Genomic DNA, 20,883 nt, shown 5'->3' on the forward strand with positions numbered 1-20,883 from the left:
ATCATGAAAGGGATCTTCTCTTCCGATAGTCTTTAATAAATGCTTTGCACCTCCATTGGCTTTTTCTAAATCACTAATCAATATCTTGTTTTCAAAAGTAAGGGGGGGAGGGGAGGTTCCTGTCTTATCACCTTTTGCTTTCATATTCTTTATAAACTGGTAAACTTTAGACACTGGCTTCCTAAAATCCAGACTTTCAACAAATTCTCTCCAATCACACATTTTTTAAACTTGGTGTAAGCCTTTCTAACTGCAAAATAATTCTCGACTGTAGATATCGGCTTGTAAACGTTTTGCTGGCACTTTAACTCCTTTTTGAACTGACTGCACTCCTCATTCCAACACTTAGAATAATTCCTTATGGTTTCACATCCATCAGACATGGGTATAGAGTTTTTGGCCGCTATTATGATTCCTTCTTGAATAGCTTTCACTTTGTCATCCAAGGACTGTGCTTGCTGCACAATTTGTTTAATGTCCATATTTTCAAGTTGACAGTTAAATTTCTTCCAATTTGCCTTTCTAATCTTAAATCTTGGAATGCTAGTTGTTTGCTGTGGACATAGCTTATCCACATGTACTAACACTGGTAAATGGTTGGTATGCAGTGTAGGATCTTCTACCACCTCAACCTCTACTTTGTTGCAAAATCTAGTCCTTGTAAACACCAAGTCTAGAATAAGTACTGGATTGCACATTCTTTCTTGTAGGTAAACCCTTAGGAGTGGCCAAGTATATATCTTTTTCAAGTAAAAATTGTTCTATACTTTTCCCGGAGTCATTTATTAAATCACATCTGCACCACATTTTACTGTGCGCATTAAAGTCACCAACTATTATAAGTTCTTCTGCTTTAGGTACCTCATCAAAAATTTCAGCTGCCAAGGAACCAACTTCCTTGTTGTTACCACTTGGATTGTAAATATTCACAATGTTGATCACAGTTTTGGAGTCAAGATATAATTCACATCCAATTACCTCCACTTCTTCTGAAGGCTCATCACCATAATCAATGTTCCACTGTTCATAATGCAAATTTGTACGGATTGCAATCATAACATCTCCTCCATCCTTTGTTATTCTATCTTTCCTTATTATATTCAATCCATGATATCCTATTTTCATGTAAGGTTTAAGCCATGTCTCTTGAATGCATATAACATCCACTTTCTCTTTAATCACATAATGGCATACCATGTCCTTCTTCTCCTTCATCACTGAACATGCATTCTAAGAAAGTAACTTTAAAGTCATTTGTCAATATATTTGCTTCTTATTGCTTCACAATCAATTGATCCCATATTTAATTCATTGATAAATGAACAAAGTTTTTCCACTTTCTCCAGCAGGGGAAGGCTGGCCATATCTAACAAATCTGGGGATAATAATAATCCAACAAGAATTTTTGTAACTGTGTCTGATACTCTTCTATATATGTCTTGTTCGGTTCCTTGGTTTGGAAGACCACTACGCTGTGTTGACTTGGCACTGTGAATTTGGTTACTGTGAACAGCTTGGGCATATGTTCTGTACATAACTTGTGCTCTCCTATATCCCATGTTATATTTTTCTGCCATTTCCAGAATATTTCTATTTTGCTGCCTAATTGGACACTTCCTTGATGTTAAAGAATGGCAGTCTTTACAATTGGCACATTTGTAAGATTTAACTTTTTCTGCAGGATCACTATTTTTGAGGGGACAACTCACAGACTCGTGCTTTCCACAGCACCTCAAACAGACTGGCTCATTTGCTCTGCAAGTTTTCTGTACATGGCCATAACGCTGGCATTTAAAACACTGTAGAATTCTACGATTGTATAAAAAAACTTATTTTTTCCTTCCGCAGCATCATACACTAGGTGGAATAAAATTGCCAGTAAAAACGACCATGACCACATAACTATCCTCAAATTTCTTTAAATCTCTGTTGTATCTCTTTTGACGAATTACTTCTGTAATCTCAACAGATGACTCTATGCATTCTTTAAGTTGTTCATTGCTTAGATACAAGGGCACTCCCTTGATGATTCCTCTTTTAATACATTCCTTCTTTTTCCCCTCACTGATACACCTCCAATTGATTGTATTTTCATTACTTTTTCAGCTTCTTCATTGTCGTTGACATCAACTATCAACACATTCCTTTCTCTATTTGATTCAAATTCGAACTTGATGGGAAAAACATTCTCCTTTAAACATTTTAATATTGAAAAATCATCTACTAGTTTCTCATTTTTATCTGTCACTTCAAATTCCACTCCTACTTGAAGCAATTCATTCAACGGAATCTCACTTTGACCAGAAACTGCTGCTTCTAATTCTTGCCTTTTTACTATACTTTGCAAATTCTCTACTGGGGACCTCACACGTTTTCTTCCCAAAGATGGATTCAAACCAAGACTTGGGAATCTAGTCTTTTCATTCACTCTGCCATCGGTTAATCCTTCTGCCAACATTGGATTTACACTTGACATATCCTCATCAGAATCCTCTGATAATGGTGGAAATTCATTATTGTTGTCAAGCACCTGGAACCTGTTTTTAACAGGTAAATTATATCCACTCATACTAAGCGCACTGAGTCGTCCATTAGAGTCACTAACTGGGATATGCAAAACTTGCTGCTGAGGCTGGAACTGTCTCTCCTGGGGAAAATGGGCAGCCTGAAACTGGCTGTATGGCATTGGAGCTGTAATATACTGCACAGTGCTACTATACTGCCCACCAGCACTGGTATTTGGTTGAATTATCATATAGGGTGGAGTTGGAGAAGCTCCAAGAATTAGTGGACCCCCCTGCTGGGGGTCTTGGCTGCTCATATTGTCACTTCCAACTTTAATACCACTATTCAACTTACTTTCCTTCAGTTTACAGTCTTCTTAACCATCCAAATCACCAAAATTCTCAAAAAATCCAAAAGCACATGTTCACAGGAAAAATGCAACGTTGCCACTATAGTCTTTGATTTAAAATTTCATCTTCTCCTTTTTAAATTATACGTTATTTCCGCCACAGGATAACAATTTGCAATTCAGGTCATTCTTTTTCCTTTCTGTATTTTCGGGTTGCCCTTCATCGCTGCGTAACTCGAAACATCTTGCTTAAGAAGAAACAGAACGTGAAAAGGGATGGATATTCATTTTTGAGAAATTTATCAGAAACACTGATCCGCGGGTCCTCTAGCACAAAGTATTTGTTACTTTCTGTATTATAAATTTCAATTTAGTTTATTAAAAACTAGTGCAAATTATAGCTGTAGTCTAGGCTAATTCAGATTACTTACATTAAGCAAGTAGGCCCATAGATTCAGTAGCCTTGGCTATCCTTCATAGGCCAGTGGTTGGCACACTAGTTTTACAATTGCCCAATACAAAAAAGATTCCGGTAAAATTTTCACAGTTCATATTATTGACTTACAAATAAAGTAAACATACCACTTGATGCCTTTTTTATGCTCTTTCCCAATATAATAGGCCTAGTCATTTTTTCTGAAAGGAAGTTGGTAAAATTCTACTTTATCTACTTTTGGATTTCTTGGAAAGGGATTAGCCTAGGTTAAGAAAATAAAACTTTTTAGGTATGGGTCTACAGGCTAAAGTTTGTGATGTGAAGGTATTTTGAAGTACCTATCTCCACTCCTTCTCCCTCTAGAGGGTCCTGGGTAAATTTTTGGTAAAATTCTACTTTAGTTACTTTTGACTATCTTGGAAAGGGGTTAGGTTAAGAAAATGAAACTTTCAGGGATGGGTCTACACGCTAAAGTATGTCCCGGGAAGATATTTTGAAGTACCCACCTCCACTCCTTCTCCCTCTAGAGGGTCCTGACCTTTGATGACCTTTAAAAATAGGCCTATGTGAGTTATAGAAGTGAAACCTTGCAAAATAGATCTTTTGCTTAAATGAAGTACAACAAAATTGTTTACAGCTTCACAGCTTTGCTCAATCCCAATTTATATGGTTTTAAAGATATGCAAAGACATTTCCTAAATTTTTGAAATAAACTATTTATATGGCTTAAAATTCTGCTCAAATAACTGAAATTGCATTTTCAGAGCTAAAGCCAGAGAAAAAGAAACTCATAACTGAAAATTAATGTAAAATGTTGGTTTGTCAAAATTTTAATGGGTATAAACCTGTCATGTAGGCAAATTTTACGATCCTCTAAAGTGAGAAAGAATGGAGGTAGTTTCTTAAAAATACCGTCCTAAGACATACTTGAAACTGTAGACCTATCTCTGAAAGTTTTTTTTTCTTAACATTTTCCCTTTGCATGATATCCAAAAATAGCTAAAGTAGAATTTTACATCCTGACCTTTGATGACCTTTAAAAATATGTGTGTTATAAAAGTGAAACCTTGCAAAATAGATCTTCTGCTTAAATAAAGTAGGCCTACAACAAAATTTTTTTCAGCTTCACAATTTTGCTCAATCCCAATTTATATGGTTTTAAAGATATGCAAATACATTTCCTAAATTTTTGAAATAAACTATTTATATGGCTTAAAATTCTGCTCAAATAACTGAAATTGCATTTTCAGAGCTAAAGCCAGAGAAAAAGAAACTGATAACTGAAAATTAATGTAAAATGTTGTTTTGTCAAAATTTCAATGGGTATAGACCTGTCATGTAGGCAAAATTTCAGGACCCTCAAGAGGGAGAAGGAGTGGAGGTAGGTACTTCAAAATACCTTCCCGGGACATACTTTAGCCTTTAGACCCATCCCTGAAAGTTTTAGGGGGGTGGGTTAAATTTTATTTCTGATGTAAATGTGAGGTCAGTTTGAACTTTACCCCCGGCCCCTAAGGTGCAAATCTATACCCTGAATTGGCATATAGAGGAGAGCAGCCCACAATCAGTATGGTCCATGTTTGGCCAAAGCAAATAATCTCAATTTAAAAACAGATGAAGACTTCTGGTAGAGTGCAAAAGCTCTGCTAGATGGGAGTGTATATTTTTAAAATGGCTGGCCTTGATTAACAATTTTACCAAAAATATCAGATTGGATTTTGTTTTATGGTGAGTAAATCCTGAATTTTGTTCAAGTTTTGTCTGAAGCTCTACGCCTAGCTACAAATACTTGATAGGTTGTAAATTTACATTGTATTCTCTGATAAGCTGCCTGTCTTTTGGCATCTTCAAAGACATGCCATCTTCACTGGTCTGCTGCTAACATTTTTTCATCCCGCGAGATAGCAAATTCCCACGTTCGGCCACAATGTTGAGGGCAGGTTCGGTATGCCGAACCAAGGCACCCGAACGTGGGCCATGCTTATAAAAGCTGAGTAAACAGCATATTTTAAGGTTGCAGGTAAGCTCAGAACCCAAGACTCGATTTATTCTGGCGTTATTAACCCTGTGAAAAAAATAGATTGTATAAGGTGAAGATGTAGTACCCAAATGAAATTAATATTGGAAATTTTAAAAATTGGTTAACTCTTGTTCTCAGAGAAGCAGAAGCAAAATATTATCAAAATGAATATTGTAAATGTGATTCACCTTGGAAAACATGGAATATAATAAATGAAAAAATAAATAATGTTAAAACAAGAAATATTCCATCCCACATTACAATTCATGAAGGAGTTAAGATAACTGATGAGAGAGGGATGGCAGAAGCATTTGCTGACCCTTTTAGTAAAGTTCATGATCTGGTGGATCAAATTTCTGCTGGAAAACATAATCATAGATCTCGTAATTTTGAGCAATCCAGGTCCCCTTATCAGAAATGAATTTCTTCTTCCAGTTGGCAAGAACTTCCACTCAGTTACCCTCTCTGTGTTTTCCTTGAACATACGTGAGCAACCTAATGTTTGTCCTCAAACTTTTATTGATTTATCAAGCAATAAAGAGGAAACTAGCCTCAATAAATTGGTCAAAAATGATTATTTCTTATGTTAATATATCGTGGACAAATGTTAAAGAAGCCCTCCTATCAAATGAAAAAAGCACTCCTGTATCATCTACCAAAAACAGCCAAAAACGCTTCCATTCCTCACAAAGGATGCAAAAAGAACAATCAACAGGAAAGCCAGAGCCTGGAAAAGGTACAACAAGGAGAAATATCAGGAAAGTTGGATAAGGTATGCAAAGGCTCAGAATCTTGCCTCTAATGTAGTTAATCAGGGAATTAAATTCTCAGCATGAGGAAAAGCTTGCCACAGATATCAAGACAAACTACAAATCTTTCTGGAGACATGTTTCTGCCAAAAATTCAAACCATCACATCATTCCTGACCTCAGACATAATGGCATAACCCACTCATTGTCAATAGATAAGGCCAATGTACTAAATACCCTGTTTGCCTCTGCCTTCACCATCCAACATTGTTCAAGTACACCTGCAGCACCATCAAACTTAATACGTCATCCAATGCCAAAGTTATCAAATACCAAAGATATGGTCTTAAATAGTCTGGAAAAACTTGATGTTAATAAATCCAAAGAATCAGATGGAATACATCCAAGGCTTCTTAAGGAATGCCAAATTGTTCTCAGTTCTCCCTTGTGTGAACTCTTCCAGCTGTCCTTAGAAAATGAAGAACTACCGTCAGATTGGAAAAAGTCCTGTGTAACACCAATCCGCAAAAAAGGCCCCAAAGATAATGCCAAAAATTACTACCCAATTAGCATCACTTCTGCAGTTGTGACGGTGATTGATAGGTTTGTTAATAGAGCTCTAATCCAGTACATGCAAATTAACATCATCCTCACTTCCATTCAATGTTGCTTCATATTTTTAAAACCTGTCGACACTATTTTCATGACACACATGCGAGTATGTTACATCATTATTGGATAATGATGTACCTGTTGATATGGTGCTCCTGGACCTCTCAAAAGCATTTGACAGGGTTTGCCATGAGTTCCTCAATACCAAACTAAAAGCAGCAGCTGTTGATGACGTTATTGTTCAGTGGATACAGAGTTTCCTTTCAGAACAAACACAAGTTGTAAGAGTTCAACTATCTCTAGCAGATGCCCAAGTGTGTTAATGAAGCTCTACAAGGCACTAGTTCACCCTTGCCTAGAGGTTGGAATGTCCCTGGTATCACCCTATTTCAAGAAGGACAAAGAAATTCTAGAACGAGTTCAATGAAGAGCAACCAAAATGGTCAAAGGCCTCAAACAAATGCCATACAAAGAGCATTTATGTCACTTGAAGCTTCCTACTCTTGCATACAGGAGGAAATGTGGTGACAAGATAATGACCCACAAAATTTTTTCCAAAAATGTTCTCCCTTGTCTCCTTACCCCTCCCCCAGAACATTCTGTGACTAGAAGTCATTCCAAAAAGATCTTCAAGCAATGCTCCTTAGTCTGAGAAAGAAGCCATTTTTTCAGCCAACAAGTAATGAACTTGTGGAATCTACTCTCTGAAAAATACTGTGGCTGCTGATTCAACAGGTGCTTTCAAGAACTCAAACCCATTGAAGTCATAACAGAGCATTACAAGGATAAAAATCTTTAATTTTGCTCCAGGCTGTGATTTAAGGTAATTTAAGGTAGTAGAAAATAATTACCAAATAAAGTAAATAAGACTATATTTATGTACCCTATCTGGTTTTTGGAGTACCAAAAACCTGTTACTAGTTTGAACAATGGATTTTCACCAGGGTGTGATAGTATATCAACTTCTCTGTTTAAAGAATTAGCTGGTGTACTTTTTCAGCTGCTTTTATATATTTTTAATTCTTGCAAAATAATGACATTGTACTTTTAACTGTCCCTCCCCATGCTACTCACAAACTACAGCCTCTAGACAGAACAGTCATGGAGCCACTCAAGACCTACTACAACCGGGAAGCTGCAAGTTTAATGACTCCCCATAAATGTAAAGCTATATCAGTGTATAACATTGGCAAACTGCCGAGGAAAGCATATCCGAAGGCTCTCACTCCTGAGAATATAATCTGTGGATTCAGAGTAAGTGGGATCTACCCAACAAACAGAGATGTCTCCAAGGATTATGAGTTTCTTTAGTCCTATGTCTCAGATGGACAACCAACAACATCTAGTGAAGCACCCACCAATGAAGTTTCTAAGCTCAGCGCAAGTCCCATGGGACACTTAGACTCCTATTTTAACATAGACGCCGATACTGAAGCAGCAGAGGTCCCAGCTCCGAATGAGGAGCAAAGGTCAGCAGATGACTCGTTCAAAGAGATCGTCGATACAAACCCCTTCCCAAAAGGCTCACCACAAAAAATTAACAGGAAAAAAAATATGAAGAAGTCAGAAGTGCTCACTGACACCCCTGTGAAAGAACGGATTACTGCCAAGATAAACGCTGCATCTGCCAAGAAAGCCCTAGTCCTGGAAATGAAGAAAGTAAGAGAAGTGAAAAGGCTAAAAAACAAAAATCTTGTTTCTCTCAACAAGAGTTGCAATGAGAGTGACAATTCTGACATAGGTGAACTTGTATACAGCAACTCTTCAGACTCCAGTATGGACATTGGAGATGAGCCCCCTGCCAGCAGCTTCCAATTTGACACTGAGAAAATCAAGGTTGGCGATTACATTCTCGGTGAGCTTAAAGACAAGAATGGGAATCCCATTCGATATATTATCATTATCAGAGACATAGCAACTGAATAAATTGAGATCCGCTTTATGAAGAAGACTGGAGTAAGAGACTGTCTGCTAACTGACAAGACAGCTAGTGTCCTAAAGACGGAAGTTGAAATGAAACTGGCACTGCCAACAGTTGTAGGTGGAACATCAAGATTAGTGGAGCGGCTCACTTTTGGTGTTGATCTATCAATTTACAATGTGAAATGAATATTCTGTCAGTATTTTTTTAACCTTACTGAAGCTGATTCTCTAGCTTTTTATGCTGATAATACTCTTTTATTCTTTTGTAGGCATAAAACAAGTTTTAATGTTTTCCTGGGCACTTTTCTGTTTGTATTGTCACGTGGCCAAACAAAGGCCAGAGACGGCCGAACCAGTACCAGGGTGGCCTAGGTTTGGCACTTTTGACCACTTGGAAAGAGCAGCTTCCAGCTAAAAAAGTGGAGGAGTATTCCAAATTATTTTTTTCTGGGATGATACCCACTGAGTTACCTTTGCTTTGGCACACTCAACAACTTCCTATCAGTTGAATTAATGCCTGCAGAACTGAAAAAGTCAAAACCTGCCGATCGTGGGCCGGTCTCCCCTATGAGGGTGGGGTAAAATTCCTTTCTGACAAAAATGATTATTATATTTTGAAATAGCATAAAAAAAGGCACCAAGTGGTATGTTTACTTTATTTGTAAGTCAATAATATGAACTGCAAAAAAATTACCAAGATTCTGAGGTAATGTTCTATATGAGAGGGTCTTATTCTAGTCTGTCTTGGAAAGAAGGCTAGTTAAGATACATGAATAAAGCTTTGAGGAATTAAAGGTAAAATTCTAGTTTAGCTACTTTTTGCTATCTTGGAAAGGGGTTAGGTTAGAAAAATGAAATTTTTGGGGATGGGTCTACAGACCAAAGTATGTCCTGGGAAGGTGTTTTGAAGTATTTTGGCTATCTCTGCTTCCTCTCCCTCTAGAGGGCAGTGACCTTTAATGATCTTTAAAAATCTTTGTGTTATAGAAGTGAAATCTTGCAAGATAGATGTTCTGCTTCAATGAAATACAACAAAACTGTCTTCAACTTCACATCTTTGCTCAATCCCAATTTATGAGGCTTCACAAATCTGCAAATGCAATCCCAAAATTTAGAAAAACCATTGATATGGCTTAAATTTCTACTTAAACTACAGGAATTGCATATATAGAACTTAAACCAGAGAAAAAGAAAGTGATAACTGAAAATTAAGGTATGATGTTGTTTTGTCAATTCTTCAATAGATATAGGCTAGACCTGTTAAGTGGGCAAATTTCTAAGACTTAGAAGCTTGGCAATACCTTCCCAGAGTGTTTTTTTGTCCTGGAGTCATTACTGAAAGTTTCATTTTCCTAACCTAACCCCTTTCCAAGATAGCAAAAATTAGCCAAACTAGAACTTTACCACATCCAATACAGGTAATCCTGTATGAAGCTGTCCTTTAAAGGAAATATTGTAAGGTGAATAATTTTTTGAGTGGCTTCTGACTTTCCTAGAAAGGGGCCTAGGTGTAGTTACACTTCCAGACATGATTGCAAGGTTTAAAATATAACCTGTGAAGACCTTTTCTAGCTACTATCTCTACCTCTTCCATGTTTCTAGGGTTTAGAAGATTAGATTGCATTGCCTAGATGACCTGGCTATCTAAGATTTGACAATGAACATTAGACTATCCTAAATTTTGGGTTTTAGTCTTTTTTTCATTGGCTCTAATTTTGAAAATGTAATTTTTATTGTTTCAGCAGGAGGTACTAGTGTACAGTTAGGCCTATTCATAAGGAAACACTATAAAATTAAAAAAAAAACCTTAGGCCAATCATATCATTCCTAAAAGTGTTTGATTTTACTTCACCCCCCCCCCTCCTTAGTTTGCAAATGTATATCCCAAAGTGTTTATTTCTTATGCATTTTTCTGTTTATTGATTTTGTTGACATTGCTTCTTTTGTGTTAAATCCATTTGAACAAAAACGTAATGTATGGCAAAATGTATGGTACATATATAATTTGGGCTATAAATTTATACATTAGGGAGGAGGGGTGGGGTAAACCAAAGTGAAGTGCTTTTAGTATTGATAGAAGTAAGTATTAGGCTAGGATTTTAAAAGCTGTTTTTTCAATTTTATGGCATTTTTTTTAGTAGGCCTAAGCCTAACTGTAGACTACAACCCAGTAGGATTTTAAGATATAACAAGGCTGTTTCCATGAATTTATGAAATAGAGTTGCCAATCTTCAAAACCTTATAAGTCAGGATTAAGTTAAGGGATAAGGCTCAAAATACTTGCATTGTGCCTCATTTGAGTGCTAGATCTATTTCTCAGTTTTCACTTTTGTAACACAAAGATGGTGGAGATGTAGGTAAGAGCTTCAGATTACTATCCCAAGGGATATTTCAGGCTCCAGATCTATTCCTAAGAGTTTTGGTTAAATTTATACTTTTTTGTATAATTTATCTAGGGAAGAAAGTGAATATATCACTTGATACCTTTTTATGCTCTTTCTAAATAAGATAATTTCTTCTGGGACAAATTCCATTTTTAGCACTTAAAGTTGCTTAAAACAGCAATAACAAAAGGTTTAAAAATGTGTCTTCTGAAAAAAATAGCCATTTGTTGCTAATTCAGGAAGGGTAATTATTATTTTGGTTAAGCTTGAGAGTAAAATGTTACTTTGAAAACAAATTCATAACCATTTTAGAAAGACCCTAAAACCCCTCTAAGTTGGCCTTACAGCAAAACAAAAATTAAACCAATAGAATTACTATTTTGAAAATTCTAAATAAGAAACTTATGTCCCCCATCTTGAACAACAAGGAAAATCATGTTTTTGCATGGGTACCACTGATTTTTTTTTCTTTGTTGCTAGCAGGGTAACAAAATACCACAAAGGCTCATTTAAAGGTTTATTTAAAAACTAACTTTTACACATATTTAGTTTTTAACTCTGTATCATAGTCTAAAAACTATAGTAAGTTACCTTTTGGTGCAACTATTAAGGGCTCAAAACAAGATTTACTGAAGAAGCAATTAGTACAATTGGAAAGAGCATAAAAAAAAGTATCTAGTGATGTATTCACTTCCTTACTAGCTAAATTATATGAAAAAGTGTAAGTTAACTGAGTTTTGTCAACTTAACCTAACTACTTTGCCAGATAGACAAAAGCCTGTTATCTAGAATTTTACCCACTGTAATAACAAAGAATTCTTTCATTATATTTCCCAACATATTTAACACTCTTTCCAAATAAAATGGTTACTACTTGTTAAGGCAATAACCCTTATGTCTTGAAGGACTATCATTCTAGTTTATGTGCTTTTTTGAAGGAAACACTCAAAAAACAAAAAAAATAGACTAGTAGCCTACCATTTGATTCCACAATCAACATTTTCCAACTATAATGGTTCAGTTCAAAAAAAGGATCACTGGCTTTTTGTTTCTTGAATCATAGTATCTCTTTGTTAGTAGGAATCTTAATCTTAACCTGGTCAATAACATCATGTCCTTGTGGAAAAATGAGGTGAGTTGGTTCATTTAGAAATTATTTTAAAATGTGGATAGAAATGAAACATAAAAATTTGATTAATAAAAATTTTCTGCATAATATAAAGTAAAAATTTTATTATGGAAGTGTTTTCTTTCAGTTTTCTATTTAGTATAGGGCTATTGGTTCAATAAGAGAGGGGGAAATGATGCATTGTCATGATAGCAACCATTATATTTAGAAATTATATTGATACTATGCTTTAATAGTATATTATAGATAATAGTACTATACTTTTGTTTCTATAGAGTTTCCTTTGGCTGATTCACTATGAGACTTTCACTAATACTGAGATTTAGATAGCACTAATTTCAGCCAAATAGAGTTTTCTGATTGGTTGGAAAGATCTATAAAATTCTAATTGGCCCAAGTTAGCAATAACTAAATCCTAGTGTTAGTAAAGTTTCACTGTGAATAGGCCTTTAGAAGAGCCCATAGACTAGAATGCTACAGTACCTTGGAAAGAGTGTCAAATAGGGAATTAATGATGCTTGCTGTTCTTTTCTTCTTCTAGTTTTTCCTTATCAGGAAGGATTACCTAAATATGCCTCAGGAAGGATTACCTAAATATGCCTCAGGAAGGTCTTTTAACATATCTTTTTCTACTTCTCCTCCTCCAAAGAGATGTGATCTTTGTTTAACATGGATTACCTTTATGGTATAAAATTAAAACTTTCAGAGAAAGATTTATATCACAAATTGGGCCTAAAGGAATTGCTTTAATCCTCATAACTTAAGTAATTCCTAGCATAAAATGTTTTGAAGAATTTGGAAAAGATGTATCTTAAATTTGAAAAAAAAAATCCTATTGTCGTTTAAAATCTTTCTCAAATATTGGAAATGCATTTTCAAAATCTTGAGTAAAAAAAAATTCAATTAACCAAAATTAAGGAAGCACATTTTGTTTTCAAAGTTAATTACATATAGACCTGTAATAATGACAGATGATAGATTGAAGGCTTATGGCTCTTTACTACTGGCAACACTAGAGTATTGGCTCTGATTATCTAAGCTTTAAGGAAGGCATGGAGATAAGAGCTTGAAAGGTCCTTCTTGGGATATAATTTGTGCTAAGAGTTCATTGACCTAACTTGACTACTTTCCAAGATAACCAAAAGTCTATCATCTAGAACTTTAGTATTTTTGATACTCTAATCTGTTTGTTAATTTAGTAAAACTTTATTGTATTTTAGATCTTCATTAGACCTAGTGAGTGCATTTTTGGGCATATTAAGACTTATAAGCATACCCCTTTTTAGGAATCTCCATAATGACAAAATTGTAGTACAGCTAAATTCCCTATTCTACACATATTGCTATATTCCTAATGTAAATCCTCTCTGCTGTGACAATGCAGGTTACACCCTAATGGGGGAGGGGGTAGATATAGCCTTAGGCTATTTACAAAACTTAATTTCAATCAACTCTTTTCAGCTGTTCACTTTGATGTTTTTTTTAAAATAATATATCTGTCTACTGTGTGCTGCAATATTTGAAATATTGGCATCTTGCTTAATTTTTTAATTACCTTAATTTGTACTTAAGAGTCAAATTAGGGCATATGCTGAATTATGTTTAGTTCTTTTGTTAATAATGGTGACTATTTATCTACAGTACATAAAAAAATTGCTTATCACTGTGTTCACAGCCCAGTGTCATGCCTTCTGATTAGGAAAATTCTACATAGATACAATTTAAAGCCACTTGGTAGCAATAACCATAGATAGGTATGATCAAAAGATCATTCATATATGCTTTAGAGTTGAGGCCACCACACAACATTATTTTACATGGGGTGAAGGTAGTAATTTATTTATTTATTTATAACCCACAAATGAACATAAAAAATTACACTGCCGAGAAATGAAACATATGAAAGAAAAAACTAACAACAATATCATAACTAACACATATAATACAATGCATGACAACAAAACAACAAAAGCAACAATATAATTACTAAAAACAAGAACAAAAAAACGGTTTTAACAGTAGGGTGAATCGGGGAAAGTCCGACACCTTAACATGTTTTTTTTTGTTAAATTGACTCTCAAGATTTTTTTTTATGAGTATCTCATATCATCTTCTATCAACCTTTTTTTTTACAACAGTTTCCCATATTATTCACTTTCTGATTTTCCCATATACTGTGCTTGTAGCCCATCACCAGGTCTCAAATTTGGTGCAGTCTGCTATGTTGGACTTACCCCAGCTTTGGGGGAAGTGCAACATATCCTACTAGCTTTTTTCAACAATATGTCAAAAATAATATGACTTCACCATCTTAAAGGGCATCAAGGAATCACTATAAGTCCATAAGCAAACAATTTTTATGACAAACTGACTGGCATCAAAAGGCCAGACCATACTTTTTTCTGCTGCTGTGGGGTAACTCCGACAGTGTCGGACTTACCCAACAGATAAATGTTACAAGTATCATAGCCGAGGTGCTCAACTCACTGAATTTAAATGATTGCTTGTATTTAAAAAAAGAAAAACATATCACACAAAATATGGTTTGACTCCAGATACAAAAAGTTACTCATATATGTTGTAGCTTACGTGTATGGGCATAAAACAAAGATCTACTGACGCTTGCCAGTAACTGCCTTGTACGATACAATAACCTGACGGATATGGGGTATTTCAAATGGTCCGGTTTTCCCACTAAGTTTACTGGTCCTGCAAAATGTATTTGTCATCCACAGTATCGATATTGTCTTTCTTTGGCCAATTGAAAGAGTAGGTGGCAAGAATCAAGCAGTGAAGAAACTTGAGCTTAACTTTTCCCTCGTCAGGAAAGTCTAGAACCCTTCCGATGTAACCTTGTTCGTCATTCCTTGCATCGTATCTAACTGCATAGTACTCATTTAGCTTGGGAACAATCTTTTGCTTACTGGGTGTCTCCTTGTCATCGCTGTCACTTTCTTGAATATTATCTTGAATACTCTGATCATCCTCATAAGAGCCAAGTTCAAGGCTGATGTCTGATTCGCTATCACCCGTATCTCTATTGGCTTCCCTCTTAGGAAATTTTTTTTTTTGATTTTATACCCATCCCATCTGAACTTTTCTTCTTCTCTTTGCCTTTTGTTTTCAGATTTTCTTCCCTTTTAAGCACCTCTAGATGTTCTTTTGATGTTATCACTTCTGCCTCTCGTGCAATTTTCTTCCGTTTTTCTATTCCTGAAACTGATGGTAGGTCGGGCCGCTTGATTGAGTCAAGAAGAATCTCTTCAAAAGTTTTTGATTGGTTGCCAAGCAACTTCTTTGGACTAAAGGTAACAGAAAAGGTTATTTTTTCTAGTTCAGTGTTGACAGTGGTTGTGACTTTAGATGTGCCTGAATTTTCCTCTTGCTCCTTTTTTATTTGTGCATAGCGTCAACTTGGTAGGTTCAAACTTGGTTTGGTCAATTACGGATGGGTTTACTCTCATTGGAACACTCAGGTCAAAGATTCCAGTTGCTTTGAACGACTTTTCAATCAGACTAGGAGTGAAATAGGTATCCCATACCTTTGATAAGAGACATACAAAATCCTTCTTTGACAGAATGTTGCCAGGGTGCTCCACCTGCCATTTCGAGAGATTCTGATCATAAGACCTTTTCATTCCCTTGAAAACCACTTTCTCGAGAGGTTGAAGCATGTGGGATGCATGTGGAGGTAGCTTGAGAATTGTCACGTTAATTTCGTTTGCAAGTTTTGCAAGAGCAAGAGAAAGCTTTGCAAGTTTTGCAAGAGCATGTGTGCCATGTCCATCTAAGATGAGAAGTGCCTTTCCCTTTACATGAGGAAGAAACTGGAACTCAAACCAGTTCATAAAGAGATCAGACGTCATCCACCCTTTATTGGTAGATGAGTAAGATGCACCAGGGTAAGCTCCATCTACAGGTATCCATGAGGTCCAGGTATTCTTTGCAAAGAAAACTATTAAAGTTGTGAATTTTTCTCCGTTTGCATTGATACAAACCAAGGCAGTTGTATTTTCACGTCCATTACCACCTGTTCTACGAGTCGCTGGTGAGCCTTTGGCTCCAGCAACTTTCGTGTTGCCCGGATCCCTGCAGAAAGATGTCTCATCCAAATTAAACCAGCACTGCAGCTTGTCAAGAATATCCATCGCCGTGGCAGTTTCATACAACAGCTCATAAAAACCATACATTATGAAGGGGTCAGATTGCTGCAAAAGTCTTTTGTTTTCTAACCTTTCTGGTTTCTTTAGTGAAATTTTGTTTCGGCACTTGAACCCCACCCATCAGTCATGACCAGGTTGGTTGTCCTTAAATATTGTTTGAACTTTGTTCTTGATGAGATAGTCTTGGACTTGGTCAAACAATTCCTGCTTGCTGAGACCTATGCCCCACTTTTCAAAGTATTCGGAGACCCTGAGCCATATCCTTTTCTATTTCAGCAGGAATTTATTGACTCCTCCTCCACCACAAACTGTTTTTTTGACTTTTGTCTTCTTCATAAGATGGTCATGCAAGGTAGTGCGCGGTATTTGAAATACTTTCGAAGCCTGTAGCATAGACATTCTCTTTCAAGATATCTCTGCTAGCGCGTTTTGTAGCTGAGTTGCATCATATGTTCCTCCAACCCCGCGTTGTGTTTTCTGAACATAATTTCTAGGCATCTAGAAAAGACAAAGGAATTATGAATGAATGGATGAATTTATTTGAAGTGGAATTATGAATGAATTGATGAATGTATTCGAAAACCTGTCACAAGCAGGTGTGCAAAAAATTCCAAAACTGCCAGTAGCAGAAATCCAAAAGCTGCCAACACTTTAGCAGCAAAATCCGTGATTTGACAGCTTTTCTTTGAGCAAGAAGTATTTCTATAGGTAAAATTTTCAGAAAAGTAACAAATGTAACTTAGTATAGCTTGCGGTTAGAAATATCAATAGTTTTCTTAATCATATTTAATCATATTAAAGTACTGTCTCATATTTACTCTAATACTGCTAATGGTGCATAGTATTCAAAGTCTCAAGTATGCAGTATATAGCTAACTGCTGATAGTTTATGGATTGAGTTGTACACTCCAATGATACTGGTATTATAAAAATAATACACACCCAACTGCATTCTTAATATTCATTGATCACTGTACTACAACTATAAAAAGGTCAGTATACTTTTAATAGCATAGGAAGAAAGGTCAGTAATTCAATGATCTATGTCTGGTTTTGATGTGTAGTAAATAATTGAGACATAAACTTTTGAAAATAGTGAAAAAATTATTTCAACTCAAGTGAAAGTAATAGTTACTAGGGGTGGATTGTCGTCAGTTTTAAATCACTAGGGGTGGCAACCCTGAAAGAAAGGGGATTTTTGGGGAACCGATTTTGAGAATGTTTATGAGAAGACAGATTTTGGGGGAAATGCCCAAACATTTGGGGATAGTGGAAGACTGGTATTTTTGAAAAAAAATGCCAACAAATTTTACTAGGCCATGAAAACTGTCCAGTAGCATTGCTAATATGCTATCCCACTTTTTGCACGGCGGAGCACGACTTGTGTTTTGACACCTTTTCTTAGAGCAAAAATTATCTTATATATAAAAAGGGTATTTTCAGACAAAATCTGCCAACAAATTTGATACATGCCAAGTAGCTTTTCTATTTTGCTACACTTTTTGCACGGCAGGTCACAAGTAAAGGTTAAGACGAAAAAAAAATTACAGGGGAGAAAGATAAACGAAAGCAGGCACAGAACTGCAAAACATGAATGATCAACACAACACTACATTCCACTAAGTTAGTAGAGCCATATAAGGATGGTTACTGGCTTCAACCTTTATTATCTAAAGCTTAGAATCTGTTCTACCATTTAAAATATCCATCTTTGGTAACATGGGGTAAGTCCGACACCCCAGCCAAACGTCCCCCGTAGGGGGTAAGACCGACCTGTCGGACTTTCCCCAGATGGGCTTTATCGGGGGTAAGACCGACACCCCTCTTATCTGTTCAACTAATAACATTAGCTTTTTTTAAAAAATCAGGAAGATGCTCCTGGTATTCTAGTTTCTAATAAATGAAAAACAAATTCTCTATCTCTCTTACTTTATAATCTGCATAAGTTAAAGTAAAGTCAGTTGCCTGTGTTCCTAAAAAAACGCCGTCCAAAAAACTTCAAAACCCTCTGAACAGAAGGCATGTTAACTCTGCCAGAAGTTGATGGCACTGTTGCCTACTGCTACTAATATGGAAGAAAATATGAAAGCCTCCCACAGATACAATGGACCATAGACAAATTGAAAGTCGTTATCGGACTTACCCCACTGTCGGACTTTCCCTGATTCACCCTATCACTTAACCAGTATTCTCTAATGTCCCTTTAATTAATCTTAAGTAGTCAGTGGTCTGGAATGACTAAAAGCATCCAAATTCAAGTAATAAGGCAAAACAAAAGTATTATGAGTCTAAGCTGTTTGGATAAAACCATTATAAGCCCATTTATGGAAACAAAGGGCACAGTTTTGGAACCAAATTTTATTAAATTTGTCCTGCACAAGGTTTCCTTAATCCAATAGCTTATGGATATAAGTTTCAAGCTTTCAAAAAAAAAAAAAAATTGTTGGCCCTTTTTCAGACAATTCAACATTTAAGAGACAAAAATGTCCTCTCCAAACCATACTTATTGCCCCCCCACTCCAAACACTCCATGAAAGTTTTAAGTTAATTCTTCCCCCTGGTCTTTCTCAGGATATCACACACATATTAGGTCACCACTTTACTATAATTCAATGTTTTGAATAGATTTTTCATGGAAAATTTCAAAAAGTTTATTTTACATTTAAAGTTTCAAAAGGGCTAATAGTGCCACAACGTTTAGATATATTGGAGACACACATTTGTTAGCACCCATATTCCAACCCTTTAAACACAACATAAGTAAGCACCCTTGCATCCTCCTCCCCAGTACTCCAGAAGTTGCAGCTCAATTCCCAACTCTTGTTCCTGAGATGTTGCAGATACCATTTTGATGACCTGAGTACTTAGTTTCTGTTGATTGCCTTTGCCCTTCCTCAAAGTCAAGATTTGTGGGGTTCTATCACCCCCCATGTCCTCTGAAAATTTCAACTCAATTCCCCTGGCTTTTCCTGAGATTATACAAATATGCGATTTTGATAACCTGTGTATGCATGCTTTCTTTTGGTCTATATTACTAATTTACCAGGAATAGGTTCTAGTTGAACTGGGACTCATTCTGCCAAAAATATAAACAGATTGAAGATCAAATCTGTAGATCCTGCCCCTCACTTAAGTCGAGATTCAAGGTCCACTTACCCTGCCAACACTCCCTGAAAGTATTAACTTTTTATCCTAAGACATTACAAGGATATTGTGAACACATTGTTTTTATCACCTAGTAACACAGAGTGTCTTTTAATTTACTCTGTTACTTGACTGTGAGTAGATTATAAGTCCCATAATTGATGTATATCCCATATACCCTTAAGTTCTTGGAGTAAGAAGACCCAAATTTGTAGAAAATAAATACAGAAAAGGGACAGAGGCCTCCTTAAAATGGGCCAAAAAATTTGTTTTATATTATCTTAAAGCTTTTATCTGAAGTTACAAAGGACCAACAAACTGTTTGTGTTTTTAGCTGGATTGAAATTTGAAATCTTTAGTTCCTTGGCCAAATGGATCTCTCAATTTAGAAGGAACTAGTCTTGTGGCCAAGGCTGTATTACTGATTTTTTTGTGTGTGGCGGGGGGGGGGGCTTATAAAAAAACGCATCAAAATGTGTTTGACCGTAATAGTAGCATCATTCTATTTCAAAACTATTTCCAAATAAAATATTCACTACCATGACAGTCTTGCTCTCCCAGTTTCGTTCATTGGGATGGAGACATAGGTGGCCTATTCCCCCAAGACTTTCAAAAATAAGTTTTTTATGGGTATTTCCATTGAAAAATGCCTTTTCAATGAAACACAGATTTGAGAAACCACAGATAGGTACTTATTAGTGGACTTAAAGGTACATGCAGACAAGGTCAAGAGACCATAATTAACACAAAAAATTGTAAAAAAATAGGATGTACCAATTAATAAGGTCAGGAAATAGGTGGAATATTTTCTGTGTCTCCTACAATTTATGACAGGGCAGAGTATAATGTTTGCATTGTTATGTGTTACTTGTTCTTAAGAGATACATTAGCTTGCCCTTACTTAAATTGAACCGGTAAAATCCTCCATTGATGCAAAAATAATATGAGTTTGAGCTGCAGTAGTTTGAATCTACTAATGATGCAAAATTGTTGTATCCATGATTCCCAGTCCAAAACCTTAACTAATCAAAAAAGGAAATACAGTAGGTACTGCAAACAGAATTTGAATAAAAAAAGATTCATTTGTATCAACAAAAAGTTGAAACTAATTTTGGCTACATAGACTCATGACACCTGAAAATGGGTCTTAAGTTTGTTTCGTCTCTTATAGATGTGGAACTTAAAGGGTACGCAGACAGGGTCAGGTAAACCTTAATGAAGATAGACCATTTTGAATTTATTTGTATTGATATATAACACCTGAAACTGAGAAAATAAATTTTTTTTTCTCGTGACTGCCTTGAACTTACAGTACACTTGGACAGGGAGAAATGGACCCACATGAAGATAAAAGCTAGTGAAATAATTCTGTTGTATGGATTTGTGTTGCTCTAAAATTGGGTTGCATTGATTCTTGATATTGACCAAGTGGCCAAAATTGTTTGTTTTTTTTCAATCATAGCAATACT

General features: G+C 35.8%; 1 protein-coding gene across 1 annotated transcript in view; it reads left to right on the forward strand.

Moving 5' to 3' along the window:
* Positions 1–3,073: 3,073 nt before the first annotated feature.
* oys (lysophospholipid acyltransferase 6) overlaps positions 3,074–20,883 on the forward strand; it is a 105,000-nt gene continuing 87,190 nt past the window's right edge. Inside the window, exon 1 of the mRNA XM_089105598.1 lies at positions 3,074–3,191. The gene's annotated coding sequence lies outside the window, so the exon portion shown is untranslated. The remainder of the gene's footprint in view (positions 3,192–20,883) is intronic.

This window comes from Artemia sp. Qi Xiang Cuo, chromosome 19 (assembly GCF_049724085.1).
Source record: "Artemia sp. Qi Xiang Cuo chromosome 19, ASM4972408v1, whole genome shotgun sequence".
In the NCBI taxonomy this organism is placed as follows: Eukaryota; Metazoa; Arthropoda; class Branchiopoda; order Anostraca; family Artemiidae; genus Artemia; species Artemia sp. Qi Xiang Cuo.